The 13,282-nt window shown below is 43.3% G+C and overlaps 1 pseudogene across 1 annotated transcript; it reads right to left on the reverse strand.

Moving 5' to 3' along the window:
• Positions 1–164: 164 nt before the first annotated feature.
• LOC143612874 (two-component response regulator-like APRR7) lies at positions 165–12,171 on the reverse strand (annotated as a pseudogene). The gene is made up of 10 exons (XR_013150014.1): positions 11,896–12,171; positions 11,651–11,812; positions 11,191–11,324; positions 10,402–10,530; positions 10,150–10,306; positions 9,524–9,806; positions 9,238–9,377; positions 8,361–8,363; positions 656–1,086; positions 165–315 (listed from the first exon to the last, which is right to left on the reverse strand). The product of XR_013150014.1 is annotated as a two-component response regulator-like APRR7 (transcript).
• Between the last annotated feature and the right edge of the window lie 1,111 nt (positions 12,172–13,282).

The raw sequence follows: 13,282 nt of genomic DNA on the forward strand, positions 1-13,282 counted from the left end.
AATTTTATTATGTTAACCCTATATGATTAATCATCATAATTAACAAGAGACAAGATGATCCAAACAAACAAATTAAAATTGTTGAAAGTAGCTAACTTGTATCAATAAGTGAAATATTATTCTGTTTTTTAAGCAAACACACAACAATGTTTCAATGTTAAGTAAAGTTTTCTGAAATATCACATAAAGATGGCAGCCACGAATTTAGCCATCATCAGTAGCATTGCTTGAGCTTTCGTGGCCTGTTTGCTTCACAAATTGTCCTCTCACACGTGGTCGTTGTTCTGCTAGTTGTTTTCTGTTTTGATATCGTATCTGCAAAATTGAGGATAATTAAAATATAGTTACAATTTTATTCGTTTATAAGACTTCAACTTGTTTTCAGATTTAATATTGTATCTGAAAATGCTTCTTTTTGTGTGGGTCAGGTTGACCCGAAACATTTTTTTCTCCAAATTGCTAATATCTATTAGCATTTCAAATATGAGTAGAAAAATTAAAGTATTTCAATTAAAGAGTTTTTTTTAATAAAATGATTTAGGAGGTTTCATGCTTTTTATATATAGAGTTACATCTTTCTAACCCGAATCAACGCAATTATAAGTAAATAAAGTCAAAACTGGTACCATTAACATTAAGCGAAAATGGAAGTTACCTTCTTTTTAAAGCATCGATCTTTTCTCTTTTGACGAAACTTGATTAAGGCTGCTTCTCTCTGTGCAGATTTCTGTTGATTGTTTCTTATTTCACCACCACTCCCCTCACCATCACCACTGCCACCGGAACCACCACCACCACTTTTTCCTGTCAGTCCACCGCCACTTTCACGATCTTTCCCTTCTAGATTCACACCAGTGCTGCTCCCATTCTGCACATTGCTCCCATGCTTGCTACCTGAACCACTTTGGTTCAAACTACAGTTTTCAATGTTACCTACAACCACTGCACCCAATACATTTGATGACCCACAATGTGGAGCATTTGCAGCCAGAACCTTCAGGCCCGAGTCTACATGGTTAGCCACTGTGTCCTTTGGTTCTATGTTGCTGTAGTGCTGAACATGGCGGTGGTGGTGAATGCGGTGAACTCGATGTGGGTCCAGTGAATCAGATGGCAGAATATCACTGGATTTGGCATGTGCGGCTTGCTGTAAAAGGCATGTAAGACAGTTAATTAGATCTACTTTTTTGTGTTTCTTTTGAACTGAACTGGTATAATGTGTCTACTCAGCCGAGCTTAAAAGAGCTCGAGCCTAAAAATAAGCTTGTCTAATATACGGGTCCAAGCCGTCTCTTCACTTATCGAGCTTTAGCTGGCTCGCGAGCCTAAACAAGCGGCCTATTATTTATATGATTTTTATTGAAGTAAGTTGATATATATTCATATAATAACTATTATTATAAATAAAATTATGATTGAAAAAACTAAATAATATATATTATGTTATATATAAATTTTAATAATAAAAAAATTATAAATGTACAAAAATTAATTAATAAATATAAAACGAGTCGAGTTTGAGCTCGAGCATGAAAAACTACTCACGAGTGGAGCTCGAGCTTTAGAAACAAAGCTGAAATGAACCGAGCTCAGGTTCATCTAAGTTGGTATATGCCCCTAGTTATATATGTGGACAAAATGGCCGGTTGGATAGCAGGTTAAGTCGGTAATTTAGTACAGGTTAAAAACGGAACTGCTTGGGTTTTGTTCACCCAGAAACACGTACTTAGTGTCTAAACTCTTATGAAATATAATGCATATCAACCCATTCGCAAGTAAATGGGTTGAAACCGCCACCTCTGACTTAAATGGTATGAAAACAAAACTTCTTGATGAAACTAATTTAGTGATTACAGACAGTGTCATATAAATAGCAAACCTCATTTAAGCCTTGATAAATAAGAAACCCATCGGAATGAGCATCACGTGCCGAGTCTTTCTTCGCACTATCTGAATCATGACAGCAGCAAAACGCTATGCGGAAACGGAGAAGCAACTGGGTAGAGATCTGCCACAGTGCACAAACCTCTACACTCAGAAGACGAGAGAAGACAACGTCCTCACCGCCCGACTAAATAAAAAGCGGAAGCAAGGCATTTGGCAGTCAAGGGTAAACTTTGACACCTCATCCGGCTTGCAACATCGGTTGGGCGGAAGGGATAATGCACACCCGCACCGGAACTCCAGATGGACGCCGCTCAGCAAAAGCGTCACTGAGATATTCGCCACTGAAGAGCTCCCGTGGCCAAAGCCTCCAATAATCCGACATCGTCACGATGCTGATCGGAGCAAATACTGTGACTTTCACAAGACAAAAGGCCACAACACTGAAGAATGCACAGACGTAAAAGACATGGTCGAAGCATTTGTCAGAGATGGGACGCTCGCGCACCTCGTGGCGCAATAAAGGCTGAGCAGGCGGATGCGTATAGAACCCCAACTGGGGAAAACACGAAGCAAAATTCCAGCTTCAACATCAAGACTACATGCTGCGTAAAGAACGAGATCCCGAACCAGGTGCGTATCGGCTCGATGGCACTCCCATCCCAACAGCATGGAAGGGAGCTCATTTACACAGTTTGCATGTAAATCAATTCCAATTTGTAAAGAAAAGGCTAAGAGCCACTTCTAATGGAAATGATTCTCTTTAAGAACATCGAAGCTGATGATTTTACATTTATACTTTTCGGAACACTAATATGCCGGTTTTCACCGCATAATTACGTGAAGTCATTGCGTGGGAAGGCGGTCCTACCCGCACGAACCCAATAACGTGACAAACCTTCACGCAGGTCAGTTGAAGGGGAAAAAGTTCAGCACCCAAAAATGAAAGTGCCGGTCTATCCGCACCAATCATAACGAGGAAACTGAATAAAAACCTATCAACAACCGCGCGTCGAACGGTTAAACTATGCAACACTGGTGACGGCACACATTACGTGAATTCGTTGCGTGGGAAGGCGGTCCTACCCGCACGAACCCAATAACGTGGCAAACCTTCACGCAGGTCAGTTGAAGGGGAAGAGTTCAATTATCCCATCAAATGAAAGTGCCGGTCTATCCGCATGAATCATTAAAGGAAACTGAACACTAACCTATTGACAACCGCGCGTCGAACGGTTCAAAACAATTCTTAAAAAGGATGAGGAAAACCGACACGCAGGTCAGATAAGGGTAAAGTTTTGCCATCCTACTAAGTGCAAGTGACGGTTCTACCCGCACAATCACGAAAGAGGAAGCAAAACTTCACACCTATTATCAACCACGTTCAAAGGTTAACTTATCCTCAAAGGATGAGGAAAACCTACACGCAGGTCAGATAAGGGTAAAATTTTGCCATCCTACTAAGTGCAAGTGACGGTTCTACCCGCACAATCACGAAAGAGGAAGCAAAACTTCACACCTATTATCAACCACGTTCAAAGGTTAACTTATCCTCAAAGGATGAGGAAAACCTACACGCAGGTCAGATGAAGGTTAAAGTTTAGCCATCCTACTAAGTGCAAGTGACGGTTCTAACCGCACAATCACGAAAGAGGAAGCAAAACTTTAACCAATTATCAACCACATTTAACAGGTTAACTTATTCTAAACACTGGGAAAATTGCTAATTTAAAACTAAGTATGCAAGTCATAAGTTTATAAAGCAAGGAACCCAAAGAAGGAAATAACAATCTTATACGCAAAAAGATTAATATTTCACAAATGAATTATTACAAGAATGGCCGGGTAACTACCCGCCTATGAAAAAAAAAAAAATAATTACATCCGTACAAGACTATCCTAGCAATGGGAAGGGATCTTCAGGATCAAGCCTCAGGGCCGCCTCCACTTGGACCCGCTCCATCAGAAGAACGAGGCGGCTCGAGGAAGGCTTTGAGGACAGCTAACCCATCATCAGCAGCAGCTACTTGGTTCACCTTCTCCACCACTGGATGCGGGAAGGCAGCATATTGATTTACTGCTTGGTCATATATGGCTTCAGTGTCAACATTGTACAAAGGGAAGTTGGAAGGCGGGAAGCCTTTCTCAACGAACCCTAGACCAAGCAGGAAGCCAGCCCGTTCCCCATCCTCGTGAGAAGCGTTGAGGGCTGCGCTCATAGCATCGTCGTAGGATGTCTCTGAGAAGACCCGATGCACAACCTACAAAGAAAATACAAGTGTCAAACACCTTTTCTATATACAAAGGAAAGCGTGAAGACGTAAAGATAAAATACCTGAGGCAACGCTTCTCGAAGAAGCCATTCCTTGGCAACCAGGGCTTGGGTGCAGGCGCGTTCGGCTTCGCTTTTATTGAGGTTGGCAAGTTGCACTTCCTTTGCAGCAGCCTCTTCAACGCCCTTAAGCTTCCGCTCGGTGTGGTCAAGCACGCCCCTCTGGTCCAGGATCTCTTGGAGCTTCTTGGCATCTTCCATGGCCAAGGCATCATGAGCACGTTGGAGAGCCTCTAGTTGGGCCTTGAGCTCCTCGTTCTCCATGCGTAAAGGCTCAGCAACGGCTTCAGCCTTGGTAGCCCTCTCAGTCGCGTTCCTCGCAGTCTCCTTAGCCAGCCGAAGCTGTTCGTTAACAGCTTGGGCAGCCTTGGAGCGGGCCTCGAGTCGCGCTTGAACTTCAACCTCGAGGGCCTTGAAAGCCTTCTCCTTCTCCGCAGTAGCTGCGGTCAATCGTTGGTTCTCCTCCCGAAGAGCACGCGCCTGAGATACATCCTTGGCGCTAGCTGCTTTCAACTTGTCGTTTTCACGACAAAGCAGCTCGACGCGCGGCTGCATCCGGGCTTGGAGAACCCGAAGCTCATTGGTTAGCCTACCCTCCTGGTAGCTAGCCATGGCTTCCCCCAACGCACCATGGGGAGCAGCGTGGCGAGCCCATTCCACGCACTCCACAGGGGTGCGAAGGGTTGTTCCTCGGCGTATGTTCCATCGCGGAACATACACTTCATTGGAATCCGACACTGCAAAAAACAAAAAAGCAGTTAGGAAAAAGATGATAAAAAAATTAAAAGTGAAAAAGAGCCAAAGGAACCCTACGCACCTGTAGGGTCTATAACAGGCCGATAGCCGCCGAACCCATCACCTGAACCCAAAGGAAACCCATCCAAAAGGTCAGGCAGATGGGAAGGTGGCAAGGATTGGCGAGTACTCCCATGCGTACCTGATGAGCCGGCCGTCGGTGCCGGTGGCGGGGGCATGGTGGCAGCCGCCGCAGTCGCTGCCGCAGAATCCGCAGCAATCGTAACCGCCGGCTCGGTGAAGGACGCCGTAAAAATCGCACTCACGGCCGGCGGTGGCGTAAACTCGGCTGGAACAGTCGGCTCAGAATGAGCAACTGAACCAGCGGGACCAGGCGCAGGCGCCTGGGTCGACGCCTCAGGTAGGCTGACCAAGCCTACTGTCATCGGCGGAGAGGTACTACTCGGTACTTCACCCTGGAATGCGTCAACATCCACGCCTGCACAAGAAGATAAGTGTTTAAATAAATTTAGTGAATCTACAAAAAAGAATGTTTGTACTTACGGGTTTTCTTGAGCCTGAACGTACGGAGGGGCGGGGACAAGCCCGATGGGGCCGGTCTCTTGACGCCGGTCACCGTCGTCGTCATTGGTTCTCCGGAGGTAACAGTCGTAGCCTCCGGAGCAGTGGTCTTCTCACCACCGGGGTTCCCCGCCACCTCTTCACTATCTGACTCGGTGTCAGATAGAAGCACCGGATCAGCCGTGGAGGCCACCTTCTCCTTTCCCTTCCCTCCGACAACCTTCTTCTTCCGCACAAGGGGAGGACCATCTGCGGATTCCTCAGAAGAAGACAGGATGTAAGGATTTCCAGCAGCGGGTACAGCATTGAGGGGTTGAGGATAGAATATCGCCTTACCTGGCCGCCGGTGGCTCAGGATCTCTTGGCCCGGGGATAGACCTCCACAAACCGATCCGCCGTTTGCTCCAGGATGGGCAACTCATTGTCGTCCAGAGCACGAGTGCCCACCCGCACGGGACCGTCAGCTTCCCGCAGGAACAGGAGCGACTCCAAATTATTCCCCTCTGAAAGAAAAGAAACAGTTAGAAAATAAACTAATATCAGCAAGAAAGACAAGACATACCATAAGGAATAGAGTTCAAACCGTATTCGAGAAGGATAGGAAACCGAGACGCCTCCTTCCATACCCGGCTCATCCCCAGCAGCACCATCCCGGACTCCGCAAACCGGTAAACCGGAGATTGGACCCGGGATATCTTCGCGAACCATTCCGCCTCCTGGTAGCTGGAAGCGTGAAGGCTCGGAAGCGCTTGACCCTTCTTGAACTTCATGGCAATGGGGATGGCGCGGGCAGAGATGTAGAAGAACTCCCGCTTCCACGATCGGAGACTGCGCTCGGTCACGCAGATCTTCAAACCCTTAATACGGGTTGTCAGGGTGTACCACCCCTGGACGCACCTCCAAGTATAGAAGGTCATCAGGCGGTCCACGTAGGGCTCAATACCCAGAATCCGGCACACCCACTCGAAGTGCCGGACCTTGGCAATCGCCATCGGATGCACCTCGGTCAGGTGCACACCGTGCCTCTCCAGGACATGGTACACAAACTTTGTCAATGGGAACCTAAGGTTCCCATAAACAAAGAATGCAGCATATACCCCGATCTTGCCACTGGGGGCATCGTACACAGTCTGGTGGGATTCAGGAAACTCAGGCTCAAGAGACTCAAGCATGAATTTCCTGACGATATACTGGTACTGATCGACAGGTAGAGCACACTGGCACTCGCCAGCAGTACTCCTATCATCGGCTACAGCTTCAGCATCATGGGAAGACATTTTGCAGAAAGAAGAAAGTGATTTCGGGAAAATGCTTGCCTGAAAAGGGGAGTATTTGCCGGAAATCACTAAGAAGAAGAAAGGTGAAAATGTGGATTACAAAGAGGCCTCTCCCCCTTTATATACTAATCGCAATTAATGCGGTGAATTTAATGCGGAGGAGAGAGAAATCGAAGGTGCAATGAAACTATGACACGTGGCAAAAAGCAGGCTGGCAACAGCTGTTGACAGGACGTGTGCCAGTAATTTCGCGGCCACGCGCCCGAAAAATCGCGCCCACGCGCCGTAAAAAGCGTCTGGAATGACCATATAATGTCACGTCACCATAACTTCCTGCACGTCCTGACACAGTCAGAAGAAACTGTCGCACGACGTTTCAGAGGTTTGGACTGTTCCTATCTTTCCACCAACCTTTCGAATTTCAAAATTCAAAATTTAAAAGTATTAAAAAGTAAGCGGGAAAATACCCCTTACCTTGGCAAACAAGTAACCGTAAGACGGATGTGGGTACAGTGTAAAGGCAAAACCCTTCACATACCTAGCACCCGCAGGGAATTGAAGCCAAGTAAACCTTGGCAAACAAGTAACCGTAAGACGGATGCGGGTACAGTGTAAAGGCAAAACCCTTCACATACCTAGCACCCGCAAGGAATTGAAGCCAAGAAAACCTTGGCGAACAAGTAACCGTAAGACGGATGCGGGTACAGTGTAAAGGCAAAACCCTTCACATACCTAGCACCCGCAAGGAATTGAAGCCAAGAAAACCTTGGCGAACAAGTAACCGTAAGACGGATGCGGGTACAGTGTTTAAGGCAAAACCCTTCACATACCTAGCACCCGCAGGGAATTGAAGCCAAGTACCTCGGCAGCCAAGTAACTATAAGACGGGTGCGGGTACAGTGTAAAGGCAAAACCCTTCACATACCAAGCACCGGCAGGGAATTGATGCCAGGAATACCTTGGAAGTAAAGTAACCGTAAGACGAGCGCAGGTACAGTGTTAAGGCAAAACCCTTCACATACCTAGCGCTCCGCTGGGAATTGAAACCAAGAAGGATCTTCTGGGCAATGCTTGAGGAAACGGAAATAACATCCCCGCATAGCGGGAACGTCGAGAACTACGTTGTTTGAAGCTCCAGGATGGAATTGGTGGTTTTAACATAATTGATCACTATGTTCAAAACTACCAAAACCTCATGGAGAATCCACACAAGTGGGACTCAACGCTCCTGACTTGCGAGGAGGTTACAGCCTACCCGCATCATACCCAAAGACCAAGCAGGAAACTCGGGAATTTCTGCAAGTGACAAGGACTTCCGCGGGAAGAATAACCATGGAAAACCTTAAAAAACCCTTTTCAAAACCCTCTGCTTAAAGTCCAAAAGTTCACCTCACTTTATTAAACACTCATGAGAAGAACATTGGACTGGGGGGACTTGAAGAGGTAGGTCCCAGCAGAGCCTAGTTGGACCCGCAAGACTCACCTAAAAGAGGGACGTCTGCGCAGAAACCAACTGGATCCGCAGGACCAACCATGCTCAGAGACGTGACGTCCTTACGCGCAGTACGCAAGCTGGTCCCGCAGGAAATGCCTCCCGATGGTGAAGGACTCCGCCTGTTCCCGCAGCCTCGGATACAAGCCATCAGGGAAGGCCACCCGCGCAGCAGGGCTACACGCACAAGGCACTTAGCTCTCAATCACTCAGTGTCACCTGAAGGAATGAGCGAAGCCGGGAACTATCCCGCACAAGGGCGGGAGGGGGAATACTCCCGCCCAAATAAGCCAGTCCGTACGATACAGGAAGATCTTCTGTACTGTACCTGACGAGGTATGGGAAAAAGATCTGACTAAAGATACGACAGCTTATTGACAACAGTATGGCGAGCAGCATGCTCCTGCACTGTATGTCACTATTAGCCGCTGCCTACTCACCAACTACTGCCATACCACGTGCGTAGCCGTCAGTTGGTGGAACAGGAATAGTATACAGCAGGCCTGGTCGCTATCAGCCGCTACCTACCCACCAACTACCAGCAGGGCACGTGCGTAGGCTACTGTTGGTGGAACAGGAACACTGTTGCAGCCGGCCATACCTCTTTGGAAACCTACCTTCGGCTATAAATACCACAAATGGTATGACCATCTCATCTTATCATATCTTACTACATTATCATCATATTATACCTGATATCTGCTCTAGCAATCTCTTAATATACTTTTATATTTAAAGAGCAATCTAGTCTGATTCTCACGCCGGAGGATGGTCACAAGGAGGAACCCCCCCCTTCTCAGTGACGAGCTCACGGTGTCTGTTTTGCAGGTTATCAGAAGAACCATCTTCCAAGGGTCTAACCCCTCGTGGGAAACATCTCTCCAACCCCCAGGTTACCAGTAATCTGTCCGGGGTCCGGTTAGTGTTTCTTCAGCCTTGATAAATAAGAAACCCATCGGAATGAGCATCACGTGCCGAGTCTTTCTTCACACTATCTGAATTATTGTTATGATTATCAAGTTGAAAACCACTAGAAGTGATTCCATTTCTTGTAGCATTTGTGATTGTGTTATACCTGCAAAGCACTAAAAATGCATTAGCAGACGTAACAATAACATGTTATATACTTATATATGATAACAAAAACTACATTATTACAGTAAGTATCTACTTTCTTGTACAAAACAATTAAGGAGATTGTATGGATTATAATTCTGCGACCTTGTGAAGGCTGAAAGCTCTGAATGTCTCAAAATGTTGTGGCCAATCTTAATTTCTTTAACTTCCCTAGGCCTCTTTAAGCTCAACTCGGTGATGGTTTCTCTTGAATCATCTATGAGTTTGGTGTTTGTATCAGTTATTTTTGTGGGCTCCATTATAGCCTCATACTCTCCATTAAGCACCCCAGAACCATTCGTCTTAATGTTGTCATCACCTCTCGTTTTCTTTGTGGGATCAAAATCTTGAAGGTGTTCTTCTATACCTTTGATTTTTTCAACATTATCTGAAAATTGTTAAAACATTTATAATTTTCATGAAGATAAATGAAATATGTTTGGATGTGCGTTTTGAAAGCCATCATGGGATATTCGATAATCAAAGAAGATAGTGTTTTGATGTGTTTGAAATTGATAATTACTAATTAGTAGATAAAATGACAAAAAAAGAATATTATAACTCGAATGACGGTTAAATAGGTAAATTTTGCTTGTTAAACACTATAAAACAGATTATTGCACTTTGAATTTTCAAAAATCGATTAGTTCCAAAATTCATATCCAAACATCCCCAAAGAGTAACACTTATTAAAATACGAATCTGAAATATTAAATTATATATATCCAAACCCTCTTGAATTTCCTGATTTTGGAAATCCTCTTTTGTTGGAATTTGATCAGAGTGGATAACAAAGCCGCATGTGCTATCAGGATGCCCGGTTGTTTGATTACATGGCGATGCTGCTTGCGGGCTATCAAGCTCAACAGCTTGTTTGGTCCAAGAACTCTGCAAAACATGGATAAACGAGTAAATTTCTAAATTTAATATATAGCAGATTGAATATTTAATTAGTTATAGACCTTTTGCCAGGGAAACAATACCTGGGTCCCACTACCATCATCGCTTCCATCACGGCTGCTCCCAATATCATCCCCAATCATGTTATCAGACCTTTTTGAGTTCACAGAATTCTGAGCATTTGTAGCACTTTCACTCCCACTACCACTAGACTGATGAAAACAAGAAGATATAATTGCAATTAGATCTCAAACAATGTTGATAATATGATTTAATATGCACAAAGTGGCAGCAAGCATATATTACCTAATTAGTAAGTCAAAGATGAAAAAGGAGCTAAATATATTGTTACTCATGCAGCTTCTTCAACCGTAACACTTTAAGGGATTAGTCCCAGCCAATAGGCCAAAGTTGGGATTATTAACATCCATTTTTTCTATTTATAAGTTTATACGTACAATAAAGGCGTAAAAATGCTAAGGTTGAAATAAATGCATGAGTGACTATATATTTAAAAGTATTTAATATGTCTTTGAATTTAACCACAAGGAATGATGTATACAGAGGACACTTAAGTAACATATCATTCCAAACTAGACATTAAGTTTTTAAGAACTTGCAAAATAACCCTAGAAGTTTGTAGTTTATAAAAGTTTTCATAAGGTATTGTGTAATTTAGAATTTAAACCAAGGGTATAATAGTACTTTCAACCGGGATTTTGGGTGAATTAAACAAAACGATACATGGCTAGCCTGTTTGTATTTGATTATACTTGTGTGGCGTGTGTTACATAACCTTCACAACACTTCAGCGATTAGGTTCAAATTTATCCGTAAACAATATTACAAAAATAAAAGGCAGCTCAACTTACACTGTGACACCGCCTCCAAACATGCTGCCAAAGATTTTTAAGCTCGTTTTTTTGAATTGGCTTCAGTAAAAAATTGGCCGCACCTTTTGACAAACACTTAAAAACTAAACCCATTGAGTCATGAGATGACATCACTGCACATAGTGGCCAGTAAGGTTAGTTTTGCATACTCTTAAAAGAAGCATTTTCCACTAAATCTGACAATTATTAAGAGCGTGTTTGGGATTGAGTTTGAAAAATGCTTATTGGCTTATTGGTGTTTTCAAAAAGCCAAAAAGTTAAAATGTGTTTGCCAATCACACAAATCTTTCAAATTTTAGCTTTTTGAAAAGGTTAAAAAGCAGTTTCCAAAAGCCCCAAGTCCTGGCTTCTCAAAATGGCTTTTTGAAAAAGCCAATAAGCATTTTTCAAACTCAATCCCAAACATGCTCTAACAGAAAAGATCATTTAAAGACATTACTAATCACAGGGATGCTCTTGAAAGTCTGATGGCTCATAATCTTGCACAGAAGACCAAAGCCGGATAAAGAAGGCATGATTACATCAGTTAAAACAATATCAATGTGATTTGACAGATCTTCTAGAATCTTCCATGCTTGAATTCCATTGGCTGCTTCAATAACTACCAAAAAATGAAATTGTATTAGATTATAAAAAGTGTTAGCGTGTTAACTCAGCCAAAACCCATTTTGTGCGTTAACTAACCTTCATAATTACAGTTACGAAGCAATGCTGTGACAATATGACGTGTGGAATCATCATTTTCAACCAACATGACCTTAATAGACCTCACATGAAGTAACCTGTCCCAATGGCTCAGGGACCCTTGAGACTGTAGCTGCTGATGTGGCACATTTATTTGTGAGCCTGGCCCGTTACCCACACCAACATTCACACCCCCTCGTGTTCATCTTTCACATTGCTCGGTATTTGAAACTTTTCATCCCTACTGGTCATTGAAACACTTCCTGTCAATGATATTTAACAACACTGATGGTAAGCGAGTTTGAAAAACAAATCTTGAAATTTGTTGACCCTTCTCAACACAACAAAATAAGCAGCACATAACTGCCTCCTCACGAATCAACTATCTTCACTAAAACAAGAGAAAATATTAAAACAAAAGGTAAACAAAAACCATCATCAAGAAATCATAAAACCATATGCAAACAGTAAACCAACCAGGTCTGTTTTTGCAACAGCGTACGTGAACAAATAACCGAAAACCCTAACAGAATTAACCAAATTAACCGAACCAAACCATGCACACTCCTAATTTGCAGGAAAGAGCTCCTTAAATCTCTATTCAAAGCCTGTCACAAACCACACAATAACAAAATTTACTAGAAACACCATTTTTATGAATCTAGATACTGAATTTGATTAGGGGTGTAAATGAGCCAAGCCAAGGCTTGAGCTTGTCTAGGCTCGAGCTCAGCTCATCAGTTGTTTTTCAAGCTCAAGCTCGGCTCATTTTAAACTCTATATCTAGCCCTTGAGCTCGGCTCGTGAGTAGTTTTTCAAGCTCGACTCATGAGTAGGCTTTCACTTTTTCAAGCTCGAGTCCGGCTCATTTCAAGCTCTATTTCTTGAGCTCGACCTCGACTCGTGAGTAGTTTTTCAAGCTCGAACTCGGCCTCGAATACTATTTATTAATTACTTTTCTAAAATTTATACCTATTTTTGCATATATTTTGATTATAACTTTATATATAACACAATACATATTGTTTACTTGTATCATAATTTTATATATATCAAAAAATTTATATTTAATACATTAAATAAAAACTAGATAAACAATAAGCTCGTTTAGACTCACAAGCCGTCTCGAGCATGACAAATGAAGCTTGACCTCGTCTATTAAACAAGCTTATTATTAAGCTCGGCTCACGTCAACTTTTAACCGAGCCGATCTCGCTCGGCTGGTTTACACCTCTAGATTTGATGCAGATTCTATCAACCGAGTAACAGATTTTATATAAAACAGTATAACAAGTGAATATCAAATTAGTACCGTTAAAGAATCCCTAATTTACCAGAACGATTGGAGCATCGATCGCACCTGAATCCACAACATTTAAAGCGCATA

Source organism: Bidens hawaiensis, unplaced genomic scaffold (genome assembly GCF_021521415.1).
Source record: "Bidens hawaiensis isolate Kalapana, Puna unplaced genomic scaffold, B.hawaiensis_p1.1 tig00035918_1, whole genome shotgun sequence".
NCBI lineage: Eukaryota > Viridiplantae > Streptophyta > Magnoliopsida > Asterales > Asteraceae > Bidens > Bidens hawaiensis.